Below are 17,336 nucleotides of genomic sequence, written 5' to 3' on the forward strand. Positions count from 1 at the left end.
AATGTAAAGGAAAATAAATGTTGTATCTCCTCTGCCAATGGCACGCACCAATATCCAGAGGTGAGATCTAATGTGGTAAATACATTTGAACCATGTACCTGAGCTAGGCCCTGATCAATGAATGGCAGTGGCCATCTAGATACTGGTACTCTTTTATTTAACACTCTCAAGTCTGCACACAGCCGCCATTGACCATTTGGCTTTAACACACCTAAAATAGGTGTATTGGATGTGCTATGAATGGGCCTGATGATTCCCCGCGATGCCAAATTCTTTATAATCTCTGCCAATGATTCTAAACATGCCAGCGGTAGTCTATACTGGCGTACAAACACTGGATTTCTGCTACACCCTTCTGGTAGTGTGGCCACATGTAAATCAGTTAAACCACAATCATAAGCATCTTTTGCAAATACATCCTTAAACTCCATAATTATCTCCCTCAGATTGTCCCTATCCTCATTGCTTTCACACGCATCCGCTAAGGAGATCTGCTCTTCTACCATTTTGGAAAATTCTGGAACATCTTCTGGTAAGGGAATCTCGGCGCTTTCCTCTAACTGTGTGGCTGTGTATTTTTGTAAAGCTGCACTTTTAAATATTTTGGCATATCAGCTTCCACTTCAATGGGCTGATTTTCTGTTTCATTTTCATTTAAATTAAATATTATGCAATCCTCTTGATGGCAGCACACTGTCTCATTTGAATCATAAGGATACACAGAATGAATTTTAAATATTCCTTTTGGCTGAGAGTCCAGGTGTTCTGGCAACTCACCCTTGGCATCTAAATACTTTTCAGGAATATTTCCAATCACCATGTTATTTAAATCTGCCGTATAATGTGATTTTTTTATGGCCATTGCTAATGGGGAGTTTTCCTCTAAATGAATATCCTGACAACCTTTATTATTTACCATAATTTTTACAGATCCTTCACCAATGTCTACCAATGGAATGTATTCATAATACAGGCCTTGCTGTTTTATAGATTCATTCAGGCATACAAATGCATCAGAGCCTTTCATCTGCTGTCCATTTTTACATTTCAGTGTTATTGCAAACTGTTTTGTAAATGCAGGAATAATAGTATCTTTCCTCATTTGTAATTCGATTGCATAAGGAACCAGTTGTGCACAATGATAAGCCCTTCTTTTGTCTTCAAATTCAGGTGCCGTACCACCGAGGCGTGACCATATTTTTTGATTAAGGAAATCTAACAACATACACATTCTGTGCATGATGTCATTGCCCATGTAAAATTCATTTTGTGCTCCACTCACTATCCATACATTTGGTAAATTGTTTTCTGCCCAATGCTAATTTTAAGCATGCATCTGCCTGCAATTCGGTTTTCAAAGTCTGGATTGTCCAACCCAGAAACATATTGGTTTTTAATCCTAAATCTCGGGATTTCTTCCCTTTCCATTATTTTTTGCAACAATTTCTCATTAATGAAACTCCTTTCATGTCCAAGCGCTAAAGTGGCTTTTATTGTTTTAAAATAGTCATTTATACCAACATGAACCCATGGTTGCTCATCTTCCATGTGTATTTCTGCCAGAGTGGTAATGTGTTTTTCTGAATCTGTTTTAGGAGCAATATTCTGTTTGCATGTTTTCTCTTTTAAATAAAAACGTAATGTGTGCTCATCTATGGCAGTCTGCCAATTTTTCCTTGGGTCCAAGTATATTTGTACAGGTAGTTTTTCATTGTCGCTCTGCATTTTGTCTTGACACATTAATATAACAGTGACACTAGGTATGCAGCTATTCTGGAGATATACCTCCACAGCATCATTTGTTTTGGCAACGGTGTGACATTCATTTATATTGCTGTTTTGTGATTTTAGTTTCTTAGGCCTCAATGGTTTTTTGGTTAAGGACCACAGCACTCCATTCACCCCATCTACTAGAGGAGACCATCTTTTCAGGCAATCTGTCCCCATCAGAAATGGAATTTCACAAATAGATGTGATCAATACCTCTTGTTCCATTCTGTGCTTTCCTATTTTTATGTCAACCTCAGTTACACCTATGATGGGCACCTCCTCCCCATTAAAGTTATGCACTGGGCCTTGATTTTCCTTCACTGTGATCTGACTCTGTGGGGGTCTCCCTTCATTGATACTCTTTACCAGCTCCTTGGACATAATTGTGGCCTGTGCGCCAGTGTCAATCATAGCAAAGGTGTGGCATTTTTCTTCTACAGTGATGGGTGCATAATATCTGTCCTCAACTTCCTCTAATACACATAAGAAATGTGAATTCTTACTGAATTCAGGGCTCGCCTTTCTCAGGTCTTTTTCACTTTTGGCTAAACACATTGGTAAATGGAAAAACATTTTTCCCTCCTTTTTACCCATTTCTGCGCGAGAGACTTTATTCATTTCTCCATGATCAGAGGTTTTTTGGAGTGTGGCCACTGTTCGCCCATCCATCTGGGTAACATCAGAGACCACATTACAACCTTCCAACTGAACATGTGTAACAACATCATTCAGCAATTTGTCATTTTTTAATTCTGTGCATTTGTGATCATTTAGTGTGATTCCAGCCCTTTCAGCCTCTTCAAAAATAGGTGGCTCAAAGAATTCTTCAGGTGATTGACTTGTACCCTCCTTGTGAGTATTTCCTTTTTCTGTCTGTGTTTGGTCATTGTTTTGCTTGCCCAGGGAAGGAGCTATAGCATCCCCACTTACTCCCTGTCCACTGGTATTCCCCATGCATGAGTCATTTTTCTTAAATCTGTCCCTTTGTTCTTTTGGAATTCCTAATGTTTCTTTTTCATTTATACAAATCTTTACTGTTTTATTTAGCTCTAGGTTAAACCGTACCTCTTTTTTAGAAGTATTTGCACTTTCTGTCACAAGTTCATTTACTGGCACTTTCACGTTTAATCCAATAGGAATCTCAGAGTCGTTATGCAAAATTATATCAGAGCAATCTGTCATTTTGGCACTGCAGTTATCATAAGTACTTAGTCACTTTTCGGAAGCCCCCCGGTCATTGCTATGGCCATCAGCCCCCTCTTTGGAAGGTTGTTTTTGCGCTGTACACAGCTTTCCTATTTGCTCAGCTAACATTTTCACTTGGGCCTCAAGGCACTGGAACCTTTCCATCTCTCTAGGATCCTCTTTCTGTGGCCTAGGTCGATATTGGTTGTTTTCCCCCTGATTGGATCTATTCCGATACCTCTCAGGTGATTGATGTCGGTTGGGATGGTTTCTGAACTCTTGATTCATTTGTGGAGGGGAGCGGGTCGCACCCATCCTTTGATTATAGTCCCCTGGTGGGGAATCATTGTACTGACGTGGATTGTAGTTCACGTTTTGCCTCATGTCCTGTCTCTCAGATTGTGGGTACTGGCCCCTAGGTTGATTTCCATTATCAGTAAATCGATCCACATATCGGGGCCTATCCTGATTACCATATATCATGGTGTTGGGATCAAATCTGCCGTGTGTCCTCAATGACTGGTAGGGACCATCATTTCTTTGATCTTGATTTTGTCTCTGGTTATTGTTCATACCTGCCATATCAGGCCGATATCCTACCCGGGGCCTGTCCCCTAAATACCTAGGGCTGATGTAGCTCTCTCTATTACTAGGATCATGTGATTGGAACATTGGTACAGGAAATGGCGATCTTTGTTGATTACCCCTTTGTTCAGGTGTCACATTATTTTTACCTTGGCTTTGATTAGACTCAAGGGACATTTTGGCTGACCTGATTTCCATTACTGTGGCTGAGGGTTCTTTAGATTTAGGTCTAGTATCTTTCATTTTATCACTTTCTCTACCCTGACAATAGAGTACCTCATATAGTTTTGTGCTTTGATGTACAATCCATTCAAGGGACTTGTCACGGTCAAATTCACGGACCAATTGGGATATGATGTCTTTCTGTAGCCCATAGAAGTATGCAGTTTTAAACTCATTGGAATTAGAGTCAAAAGATACATCAAAGCGAGAAAATGCTCTTTTTAAGTCTTGTAAAAATTGGCGAGGGGATGTATTAGGTCCAGCAGTAATTGTGTAAGCGACTTTCTTTGCCTCCTGCAATGACTGAAAAGGAGAAAAATGACGCCTAATTTCTTTTTCAAACTCCAACCAGGTCATATTCTGCTGTTCATTTAATCCCCTTATGATGCTGGCCGTCGGGGCATCTAAAGTTAAATGAAAATATTGTCTGTACTGTTCCTTAGGTATCTGGAGTGCTTTAAAAATGTCATGCACCGCTTCTAAGTGATCCTCAATGCAGCATTCACCTCCCTTTTTAAATGGTTTGATCAGGGCTTTAATGGATTTCATTATTTTTATGGGGCTACTTGTTACAATGCATGGAATTGCACTATTTTGTGATTCAATCCTGTTTTCAGGTGTATGAGATTGGTGGCTGCCCCCAATGGGAGTATCAAATCCCCCAAGGGCGCTGCAACCAAGTTCAGTCACCGGCCCAGTCACTGGAGCACTAGCTCTTTGGGCAGAGCTAGAATTCACCTCCACTCCATTGAATGTGGTACCCTGCCGCCTCTCCTGGGACCTGGGAATGCACATTTGCTGTTCTAAGTCCTTACACTTTTTAAGGAGTCTGTTTGCTTCATTTTGCAAATAGTTGTTTTCATCACTCATCTTATTAATCACCTCCTGCATGTCGCACATTTGCATTGGCATTCATTGAACTCTTTATTTCTCTTGTCTCTTTCTTGAATCATTTTAATCATTTCTTGTTCTGCACTCTGGAGATCACATTCTTTTTCACAATGTTCTTTTTGTAAAATCTGCATTTCTGAAACAACCTCATCTTTATCCTGTCTAATGTGGTCCACTAAGGCTTTTAAGTGTACCAATTCTTGCTCACTATCCTCAAATTGTTTCTTGCTTTTGGATAACTGAGCATCAAAGTCTCTGCATTTTAATTGCATGTCTTTTTGGCATACATCCAATTCTGCTCTTAACATTTCCCGATTTTTACTTGCCCCATCTAATTCAGTCTTTAACCTGTTAATTAGCTGAGTATCATTCTCCTGCATTCGCAGGGACTTATTCAAAATAAACCATGTTTTGCCGCATAGCCGTATTAAACAGTCTTTCTCTGCACTTTTATCGGCTGCATTCAATAATCTTGTAAGGCAGACCTGAATTATGCTGCCTTCTGCAAAAATATTGTCTAGTTTTTCTTTCTGCACCTCACCCTGAATGCGTTCACGCCATTCTAACGTGCTATTCGACGACCAAGTCCCATGTGCAAACAACTTTGCCTCTAAATATTGCAATAGGTCTGAGAATGTGGTTTCCCTTTGTGACGTTCTGAAATTCGTTTTTAGTGGCACACTGCTATTATAAAATGGGTTCTCTTTAATGTGCAAATGGCAGTGTGAGACACGCTTGCCACGCCCAGTAGATACTCTATGATCACTTTCCCGGCCAACGCACCATAAATATGTAGGGTATTTTGTGGAGATTTGGGGCCTGACGGTATTTTCTTACCGCCGAAAAATAACTTAGCAACAATCACTCCTTGTATTCAGATTGGGCCATGTACAACAATAATACAGTGGACATGCATTATTTCAGCACACAGACGTGCGTATTTGGTATGCGTGGTTGGCATGCGTGGTTGGTATGCGTGGTTGGTATGCGTGGTTGGTGGTATTTTGGTGAGCATAATTCCCTTGTTTTATTTGTGGCCCCAATATCCAGAACCCCTTATTTTTGTTTGATGTTTTCGTGTAATCACTAGAGAGACCTCAGGCTTGCATTTCAGGAACACCACATTTTCATTTTTAGTGTGCCACCATGGGAAATTTCTCTCTGTCTTATCTACGGCAGCGAGCTATCATGTGGTATTTTCACTATCTTATATACGGTAGTGAACTATGTACCGGGCCTCCCTTTTTGCCGACTCATAGACCTCCGACAAACTACAACACACACAGTTAGTTATAATTGCTCATACTGAATTACATTGTGCACACGGCTGCAGCCAAATTTGATGTTTAGCTACCTTGAAAATGACAATTGCACTGTCTAAACATCTCCCCACATCATCAGCACTGTATTGGTAAATATAAAACACACCACCCGTCTGCTTTCAAATATTTTTGTGTATTATAAAAGTTGCATTTAAACACGATCTCACTTTTTACAGAAATAAATAAAATAGCACAGTAACAGCATTGTCTGTGATACACTGAAAAGAGAGTGGCGGAGACAAGAACTCAATTTGCAACATTAAATATGTGAGTAAAGCACAGGAATCTCTTTTCCTACACTGACTGAATATTCTCGTACACACTCAGCCCCCACACTTCTGTAATTACCTTATCTGTTCAGCATGAGTTTTCTCCAGCTGTTCTCTTTCTGAATTTGGCTCCCTTGAAGATTAACCCCTGTGAAAACAAGCGTCTTTCGTTCTCAAACCGGGGTTATTGCCTGGAATTCTCAGCTTTTGCAGCAGGAATGCTTCAGCCAGGAAACAGGTCCTTCTCCCAGCTCTGCCAAATCTCGATTGTCCTCCCCCTCTCCTCAAGCTCCCCCAGCAAAACTCTAATCACTGCCTCTAGCATGATACTTGCTATGACGCTGCTCCAATCAGAATCAATCATGCCATCTCCTCCCTCACTACACAATGGCTCATTTCTACAGTAACCATTTGTAACCAACTGATTTCCTGTTCCTTCGAGCCCTTTGCTTCCTGTAGTTATGTGGACAGAGCAGCAGAGAAAAAGAAAAAAAATGAATGTGCGTTTAAAAGTTCACTTTCAGAGTAGGCCTAATTCTGCAGTGGAGACACATTTTTATTAGTGGGTTATGTTAAATGCAGTTTTATTAGTCAGGTTAGTTATTAATAAGGTTAGTTATTAATTTTCAAATGTGTCTCTTGCACCATAGGCATTTCAGGTGAAAAATAGTGTGCATTTTTGAATGTGCACGTGTGCTTTTAACTGTAAAAATAGATTTGCATCTTATATGTAAAAATCGTTTTTGACTGAATAGCCTGTCTTTACTTATATGTCCATGTTAATCTGGCAATACATATAGCAATGCACCACACCCATGTGGTGGTGCTGCATCAAAAAAAAATTGCTACCTGTGCAGTAGTGCTGTACTCTGTGCTGTAACACGCCAAATATCCTTACAGTACTCATTTATCGACCTAACAGCGATGAAAGGCTTTGTGGGAAAAAAACAAAAAAATAATTGTTTCTATTTTTTTTCTTCCAAACCAGCCCAGGCATGGCCAGAAACCGGCCCCCACTTCCCAGAGACGATTTTGCCCCGGCCACGGGCTGAAAGGCAGAGGGGCCAATCCGATCCTGATGTTCTTTTTTTGCCGGGGCAGCACAGTGCACGCTTCCCAGGCCCTTGATAATGCTGCACCCACCACAGCGACGGGGACGCCGAGCTGCCCTGGCATAAGCAGCTCAACCCCCAGCTTACTCTCTGGGGGGGATCCCCCATGCGCAATAGGTGGATTTAAGCCTGATCCAGGCAGCGATCCCCCAGGTAAATCTCTCTCCTTTTCTTCTTTGCTTCTCTCTTTCTTGCTCTTTTTTCAACTGTCCCGTTTTTAACGTTTCTCTTTTTCAAACTCTTCTCAAGATTATTTTATCCCCTGCCCAGCCCATTCTTGAGCAAGGGAGTTACATACCATTGTTTCATTTTTCTATTCTTCTTTTTCTAACCTTCCACACACTACACATTGAATACAATACGTGTATTATGATATGATAGGTATTTATAACGTCCTTAGTACCCAGAGGTTTCTAAGCGCGCACCGGGGATCTCGAACCTGGGTTGCTCCCCGTCGTCTTGCTTCCAAGGCGAGTACTTTGCCCCTGAGCTATCTTCCCGAGACCTGGTGTCTTTGTGTTTATTCCTAGGACTCACTTTAGAGGACAAGCATGTAACCTCTACTAGCCAGGCCAAGGGCTACAAGATGTCAAGTCAAGATTACACAAAAGTAAAGGCAGTATGTGCCCGGATTTCACACTGGCTTTGTAGATGACTAAGAAGCAGTTCATTATTATAAAGGCTGCCACGAGAGCCAACGATTTGAAATACTCTATGCAGAATCCACTGACACTGAGAATGATGTCTGACGAGGCCAAGGGCTTCATTGTGAGCCCCCAAAGCTTGGATTTCATTGAGCGTCGGTTGTCAGTCTGTACCAGTAGGGAGTGAGAACAATACGCCTCTGCATTTGGAAATTGCAAAGAAAGTGGGATACAGCTGGCTAGGGGTTAGTCGTTGCATGCGCGGTAGGCAAACTAGTTTGGATGGTGTTTATCACTGAAAAGAATACCATGCTGTAATATTGAGACTCTGATGCTCAGACTGCTGTTTGTTACTTTGCTGGGAATCCGTTTTCAAGGGCCCTTATGTTACGCTCTGATTTCACAGGGGCATTTTGTTGTAGAAGGCTTGTGCTGATTTAATAGGTTAGGTAACGCTGCTTGGGATTGTGCAGGATGGATTGGATACGCCTGTGCGGATCTGGGTATTTTGCAAATTCACTGGGTATGTTTAAACCCACAATATCAGGCATACCTCTTCATCCCAGTGCCCCGACATAACTATTGGACATGTGATCCACTTATACTAGTTATAGAAGTATTAACATGGTTCTCTCTTATTGTAAGGTGTGAAAAATAGGGTTATCTGAGCCTGATAGGCAGCCTCGAGATGTGGCCAGAAGCACACAGTTATGTGCGAACTGCAAAGGGACTGTTTTTTTGGTGAGGTGTTATTTCCACAAAGCAATAAGGCCCATTTTGGGTAGTATCAGCCATCGTGGCGCTAGGAAACATGAATGTGGCCTACATCCGTGCGCTCTCAACCAAGTGAGTCAGACATTCCTACGGTAGACATCCGTTGGTTTTGCTGCTGCCAGAATTGTTGTGATGCAGCAAAGGTGTATGGTTAGTGATGCACGACTCTACCAGCAGTGTTGGAGATGGTGGTTGTCGTGGGGAGAGCCAAATCAATATGGAATCGCATGAAACGATGGCGGCGAGAGCATTGCGGGCCCTGCTGCAATCAGGAGACACTGAATTATGGAGTAAGAGCCGCGCCACCTGCCAGGCCAGCCGCAGCCAGTTTAACCAACGCAGGGAGGCCAGGCCATGCAAGCCAGCACAGCACAGCAAACTACCCTGGGACGCCACCACGGAGGGTGACATGGATGCCTCATGCAGGCCATGAGGAGAAGGAGGCAGAGCCAGCACAATGGGGATGCCGTGGCAAACGCCTGGGCCGGCACACATTTCCAGAGTGGAGTGCATCTCCAGCAGAAGGTTTCTGCTGAAGCCTGTGCTCAGAATACCACCAGGAAATGATAAAATGATAAATAAAGCTTATCAATGAAAATCCCACTAGACCACAGGGATTGTATCCATAAAGAGAGGCCTACAGGAAGGCCGCGTAAATGAATATTCACTAAACCACCAGGGACTTGGTTCTCATATCAAAAGGGACCTCCAGTAAGGTCCAAACAACCAGGGATACCAGGTCCTTAGAAACCACTTTGTCCTCCATACTAAAAACGGGGCAAGTAGAAGGAGCCAGGTAAGTGGTTGGCTAGGGTAAATTCCTAGGAGGAGGCAGGGCATTTAAAGGGTATTGTGGGAACAGTCTGGTGTGGCATAGTTAGGTGAGGACAGGAGTTGGAAGGGTTCGTCTGAGAAACTAGAAGAGGAGAGCGTGGAATGAGTGTGGAGGTTATTGGAGAGAGAGGGGGGTCTGTGGAGTGTTTGTGCCTGGAAGTAGGGGTGAGTGTAGTAGGAGTAGAGTAGGAGGCGTAGTAGAGCTAAAGACTACCCATGAGAAACCACAACCATTGTTGTCGGTATTGGAGAAATAAACACCCTTGAAATGTCAGGAAGACTCCAGAGTGGTTATTTGTGACTAGTGCGTTACAATAGCCTGATCAAAAGCCAGGTGGTGGTGGCAAGAGAAATATTCAAATGTTTCTAGATACCCATCTTTCCTGAGATCGATCTGATAAATCTGTCAAATGATGGAATCCCAACTGGTACTTTCATCACACAATCAGGTTCAAGGGGTGTACGGATTCAATGCTACAAATCCTAGAAAATGTAACATAGTTTCAGTAAGCTTCAACTGTTTTTCCTTCAACCACATACACAGCAGTCTGCATGCTCTCACTGGTAACTCATTAAAGTAAAAGCCTGGCACTGACCCTTTGCCTAAACCTCCCTCCATTTCCCCTGGCCAAAGAATGGTGCTCACAGCGTTTTAGTCAGCTTCAAGGATCCATACTCCAACTTTTCTCTTTCCGACTCCTCATCTCATCAGCTTCCCCATGCAGAATCTGCCACACTATTTAGCATCATTGTGAAATCGAACTTCTGGATATGCCTCAACACTGTGGAATGAGTGGGTGAGAGGTAATTCACTATTGGCCTTGGGCTTTGTGAGAGTGCTCTGATGTGTTTTTTTTTTAGAGACACTGGATTATTATTTGTGGCAGCATGACAGGGGAGTCTTGCCCCACTGAACCAGAAATGCATACCTCCCAAAAACCTTAGCACTTCACTTATGGTAATCAGTGGACTCCCACCTGTGTGTGGCGGAGAGAGAGCGAGATGGGTGTGACAGTGGCAAAGTGAAAATGTGAAATGGGGACTTCTCTCTGCAAAGGCCATGTGCTTGGTATTCCACTGCATGTACGGTAAAGAAACACGATTATGCTGACTCGCACATCTGCACAATTGCCATTTGCATGCAAAGGTAAATGCACAGTACCATGAGATTTCCTTTCTTGGTGTTCTATTTTTCATGTTTGTTCAGAGCATTACAAAACACCTTTTAAACATACAATGTTGACGACAAAGCACCTGAAGGTCACAAAAAGTGGCAGTGGCGCACTGTGTAAGTCACGATAACATAACAGAACATAACAGGGCTTGTACAGTTAATGTAATGTGTACAATATTTTCGTGCAATGGTCATGCATATTATTTCAGAGTCCCCGAATGCAACTAGTTGCTGTGGCGTCTCGTTTGTACAAGTTGCTCGCTTTGATTTTGAGTGCAGCATCCCATTATTAGCTGGTCCAGTCCCATGCCAGCAATCACATTCACAGACATAGCGAATCATAAAGCACCCCACACATCCATTTGGGGACGCCTCTGCTAAATAGGATGTTACCACTCACCTCTGCCGAAAAACGGATACATTCTAACCCTCTGCCTATGACTCCCCGTCAAGGATGGATAAGATGCTGTTATCAAGAGAAGTGCTGGGCAGAGTGTGTGACTCATCCGAGAAACGTGCTAAATCACGGCCCAGTGGATCTGGAGTTGTGGGTGCGTGATCCCGAAGGTAACACGTATGAGATTCATATAGGAAGCCTTTCGTGATGCAGCATTTCCTGCCACACTGATGAACATGTCCATTTATTTTTCTAAAGTGAATGTCACCCAGAGTGTGTCAGCAGGAACCGAGACCAGAGGCCTTAAAGGTACATATTAATATGACGTGCCTATCAATTGGCAGCAGGATATGTATGGGTAATGACGAGAAAAGCACAGCCCATGAAATAAAAGGACTGAGGTAATTAATGTGTGTTCTTTGGGTATTGTTTCCAGGCGGATTCCTTCAGCTTCTAAGTGCTACTCTGAATTTGTGCACAGCAGGCTGCCCTCGTGTCAGAAACGAGCACTTTATTTGTGAGCTATCTACCCGGACAGGTACGGATGACCCCAGTAAGACAGTGACAAAGATCTGAAATCTCAGTTTGCAGACAATGGGGGGTCATTCCAAGTTTGCCAGTATCCTGGTGGAAAATACACAGGAATACCGGCAAACGGATTTACTGTTGCTGCCACTTGGTCTGGCGGAATTACCGCTGGCTTACCAGTGGCGGTAAGGGAGGTAATTCCCCATTTCATGGAGGCCGACTCCATGGGGGGATTTGCCTGCAAGCTGCCTGACTTACCTGCAGCCCTTGGCTGGTGGTAAATCAGGTGCCCCGCAGGCAAACTTGTAATTTGATGTCCAGAAAAGTGCTGCTTAACGTTATTACTGGCACTTATTTTCCGAACCGCCAAACATGGAATGAACCTCAATGTCTCACGGGAGCACCAATATAGTGCGAGAAACGTATTGGCATGAAGGTAGTGAAAAGGAGATAGATGTGACAGAATACTAGCATGGTCGCTTTAGGCATAAACGGCGCATCCTCCTGTTGAAAGCATTAGAGAAACGGTGGTGCAACTCTCACCATGGGAATGGAGTTCAAACAAATCTAATTTGAACATCTCTCTTTCACTAGCAATCGGGATTTGAAATGTCGATATGTTCTCCTTGTGACTCAGTCTTTATGCCTCCCCACACTTTGAATTGAAATGCTTTTGGGCTCTCTCTCTAATTACCAGAATGCATCTTTTTAACACTGAGTCCAATTCTCTTTTTGGCGCGTGTGTTCCTTTGAGGTTTCTTATTACAGGTCACAGAATGCAGCATGCTTTCACTAGGTCAATATCTTTTTTTAGTGCTTGGGGGTTTGTTGACAGTTCCTACTTCAGTTATCACAATGTGGTATTTTCACACTTGGTTCATTTCTCTTATAAGATTGTCTATGTGTTAAACGTTTAAATTCTGGGACTTGCATTTTTTTTATTATTATATGTAATGTTATTTGGCTATTCCTAATAACCTTTAACATTTCACACTTGATAACTCACATAAAAGAGTGCATTACATAATCCAAATACATAATTCAAAAATCAGAAAAAGAATACGTTAAATTAATCATACATTTCCCAAATTGATCTAATCCAACGGGTCCAGCTGCAAAGTGTTCAAAAAACCAACAACTGCCAGGAGGGTCGATGTCGTACGTCCAGCTAGACAGCTGAGCTCAACATTTTTCCCCTCACCCAAGACAAACAGATTCTGAAACTTTCTGAGGAATCTTGTTTTGCTTCCCTTGTAGTGCATTGTAGGATAACATTACATGTTTTTTAAGTTTACATTTTTACATTATTCATTACAAAATCTACAGCACGCAGAATCTGGCTCCAGCCGACCATACCTGACTAACATTTCCTTTGTTAGATGTAGATTCCCCCTAAATCTCATTAAAAACAAAAAAAAAAACACTTACATCAGTCAAACCCAGTCTTCTAAATAGATTAAGGCAAAACATGGAACATTCTTATAAAAACCTGTCTCCATTTGCATTTGGGATGAGTTTCAAATAATTAAAAGGGAGTCTGGCAAAGCATCTAAAATGTTAGCATAAAATGATTTTTTAAAACTTCCAATAAGTCCTAAATGAAAGGGAAGAGATGCCCAAGGGACGTAGAACTGGGAATCTTGAATACTCTTCTTCAAATGAGGCCTTCCAAGTAGGGAAAAATCCATGTTCCCTGAACTTCAATACCATATACAATCTTTGGTACAATCTTCCCCTCATAACATTTTTAAACCGTAATTAAAAAGAATTTTCCATATTCAGCAACCACTCTGATGAGCTGATTCAACGGGCCATCACCCAATTTTTCAAACCAAGATGTGTGAAGCTATCTACCTTTTCCAGCAAATCTGAATCTAATCGCCACTGGAAGGAGGGTGCATTCCTTTTCTTAGAACAATGCATTATTTTCGTTTTTAAAGGATTAACTTTTAATACGTTCACCGATGTAAAGCTAGAGAAGCTGTTGATTAAATGCTGTAGACCTATCTCCATACAATTAAATATAAAACAATCATCTACATAGGCTAACCATGCTGGTCTTAAATAAAAAATCATTGGAGTAGCAAATGCAGCTGGTTCCAGAAAGTCACTCACATCCGACACGTAAAGGTTAAAAAACAAGGTGCCAATACGCAGCACTGTTTCACACCTCTAGAGGTGGGAATTTTACGGGATAATGTAATAATCTCAAATCTAGCTGTGTTTAGGATTGTACTGAACTGTTCAATTGACTCTCAAATCTAGCTGTGTCTAGGATTGTACTCAACTGCTCTGTTAGGCGTAGGCCTCTCTCCATCTATACAGGACACTCAAATCGAGCTGTGTTTAGGTTTGTACTCAACTGCTCAGTTAGGCATAGACCTCTCTCCCACTGTGCAGGACTCTCAAATCTAGCTGTGTCTAGGATTGTACCCAACTGTTCAATTGACTCTCAAATCTAACTGTGTCTAGGATTGTACTCAATGTGAAGGCACGGAGGAGGGTGTCTGTACTCCTGCTAACTATACAGCAGAGGAGAGGCACAGAGGACCCCAGCCAAGATTCTCAATTGCGGTAGCAATGGACGAGCAATCAAGGCATAGCTTCTCAGGAGGTGATACAGGCTGGTTCTTAAGTACAGTGTAGTCCCAAAGCACCCACAAAGGAATGTCCACACACTAAGTTACTTAAAACACAGTCTTTATATAAATAAGGTTCAAGGTTACATGCGCAATCACGATAATACACTTTGTGCTTCGACAATTCTAAAGTGGTATATATATACAGTTCTAGGTGGTACCATGATTACTCTGATTCCCTTAAAATGCATCAACTGTACTCAGTTCAAATAGGATACGAATCAACACAGCAAAACAATATCAACCATAGATTTAGGAAGAAGACAAGTTGGTTAGACAATTGGCAGAATACTGAGCCCTTACCAATTAGACACAGTTCTATATGAGGATCCCATCACCTGGGCAATCTGTAAATGAAGATCCACTACAAGCCCAGTCCATATATTGTCTATTGGAGTCTTATCTTCTTCTATAGTTCTGCAACCCAAATGTACCTTGTGTTCTAGAGTTCTTCGTCGGGGAATTGACAGGCCCTTCTTAAGTGCACTCCCTTTCAGGCAGGAGCCACAGGTCATCGAACTTCCAAGATGAAGAAAAGGTGAACATTGCCGTTGAGGCAGCAGCTTCAGTCCTTGCGCTGCTGGTTGACGAATGGTCGAAAACGTCCTGCAACAGGGGAGGCGTTCCATACACCTCTACGACGATGGTTCGTTGCCGCAAAGAGTCAATGAAGAACTTTGGCCCAGCAAGGGCATCGAGTCGTCGGCATCTGGCGTCAGTGAACGGGATGGGACCACGGCTGGCTTACGTAGCTTCAATGGCGTATCTGAGGTCATCGGGTGGCGGGAAACCCACCGGTGGATTCTCATCAGTCGTCGGCGGCCTTGACTTTCTCCGGCAGGACGAAAGCGGTCGACGAGGATGAACAAGGGAGTCCTTGGATCAAATGTTCTTAGGCAAAGGGAGCACAGCGGCTCCAGTCGGCAACAGCAGTTGTCAACGGTGGACGGTTGTCCAGTGCTTCTCTTCTTTCTCCTTGGCGGTCCCCTTCTCCGGTCGGCAGCCTTTCATATGTCTGTCTACCAGGGAGCTTTGACAAAGATCAGCTGGTGCACGATGGACCCTCGTAGCTTGGGAAGAGGTCTCCTAGCCAGGTCCTCTTTTGGATCAGTTCCTTGAAGGCACATCAGCTTTCAGATTAGCGAAAGACAGCAGCAGCAGTTCTTTTTCTTTCAGTGGGCTTCAAAGGTAAGCATCAGTTTTAACTTCAGCTTCAGAACAGTTTCTAGCAGTGAGAGGCCCCCATATATACTGTTGATCGCCCATTCACTCTGATGGGTTGTTAAGACGGATTCCTGAACTCTGTCCTGGAGGCGCAAAGGTTCAGAAGGCCTGCCTAGTTTCTTGGAACAGGATAACCTCTGGACAAGCCAGACCAATCAGGGTAGCGATCGCGGCGGTCAAGACTAGGTCCTAAGAGGGGTGAGGGTGACTGAAAGCCCGCAATGAGCACACAAAGCAAGGACACTTACAAATTACTCCAAACAGGTGTTATATTAAAAATATAGACACATTTATTACAAGGCCTTTGTAACATTGACCATAGCGAATAATCATGATAAAACTCAAGTAAACTAATACATCACACTCAATACAATATATATACAATACCACAGAGTCTAACGAGAGAGACGCACAAAATATGCAGACCACCTACATGGGGAGGAAAACAGGCAGTGCGAATACAAGTTAGATCCCTTCCGCCTTCAGAGGCACCTAACTAGAAGGAAGTCCGAGCCTTCCGAAGAGTGGAGCCTTGTGCTCAAACGTACCTGCACACGCGGGTGCTAATGGGCAAAAAGAAGTCTCTGCGAGGACGTCAGGCAGTTCAGATCGGTGAACAAATGAAGAAGGAAAAAGATCTGTGACTCAAGCGCAGCCTCCACTGTGGGCAGAAGCAGAGCGCGAGTGCGGACAAGGCGTGCTGCTTAACACAGCGAGGAGAAAGCTACAGGCTATTGCAGGAAGGCGACCAGTTCCTAACGATGCTACTCACCGGTCCCCGATGCAGGCAGACCCAGGCTTCTCTGCGTCAGTTTCAGTGCTGGCAGGTTCAGATGCGAACAGGGGACTCTCGGCGTTGTGTAGATTCCATGGCAGCAGAAGTTGAGTTAAAGATGTCCCAAACGAAGTGAACCCGCACAGATTGTTACCTCAGCAGGGCAATGATGCGGCCGGGTGTATTTCAGCCCAGTGCACACTCTCACTTCAGACCTGGGAACGCCAAGTGTACGAAGCGGGTGAGAGTGTCGGGGACTCGGAATACAACACAACCTAACTGCGGTAACAGAGCAAGACTCATGTGTAGGCTGGTCAGTCCACTGGATGGCCCAGGTACGCTTCTGAAGGCTTACGTGCAGGAGATGGTGAAGATGCCGAGAATAGTTGTTCCCACTATTCCAAGGGTCGAAGTACCAGTACAGGCTTTCTCGTTCGATCCGAGGTAGAAATGGTTTGACCAAGCGACAGCAGTGCAGAGGAGCAGTCCTTCAGCGGGTCACCAGCGATTCCTCGGTTCAGCCTCGTGGTTGCAGGATACTTGGCTCCTGTATTCCTTTGTTCGTGAGAACTCAGGAGATCGACATGGTAGTGGCGTTTCCAGCCCCCTCTTATCCACGGTTCCCTTCGCGCCAAAACTGAGGGGACACAATGGGAGATCCGCTCATAAAACACTCACACCATCTGTGGACCTCATCACGGACCACGGGGGTCCCAGGCATTCACACCACCCTAGACTCTCTGGCGCCCAGGATGTGTATTGGGATCAGACATCCCAGCCCCCATCCTGGAGGCACACACAGGCCTGTAGAAGCCCGCGAAAGCATCTGTGTTTCGCGGGAAAGTACATGCCCAAATAAGGAAGGCCCCTGGTCGGCTCGACCTGGGGGAGGTGAAGGGGGCAAGACAGTCAGCGGACAGGACAAAGAGCCTCATGGTCTGGCCATTTTGGGAGCCAGGCCACCATTTTGGGCTAAGCGCGAGAAACGTGC

Source organism: Ambystoma mexicanum, chromosome 10 (assembly GCF_040938575.1).
Source record: "Ambystoma mexicanum isolate Mex_15411 chromosome 10, UKY_AmexF1_1, whole genome shotgun sequence".
NCBI classification, from domain to species: domain Eukaryota; kingdom Metazoa; phylum Chordata; class Amphibia; order Caudata; family Ambystomatidae; genus Ambystoma; species Ambystoma mexicanum.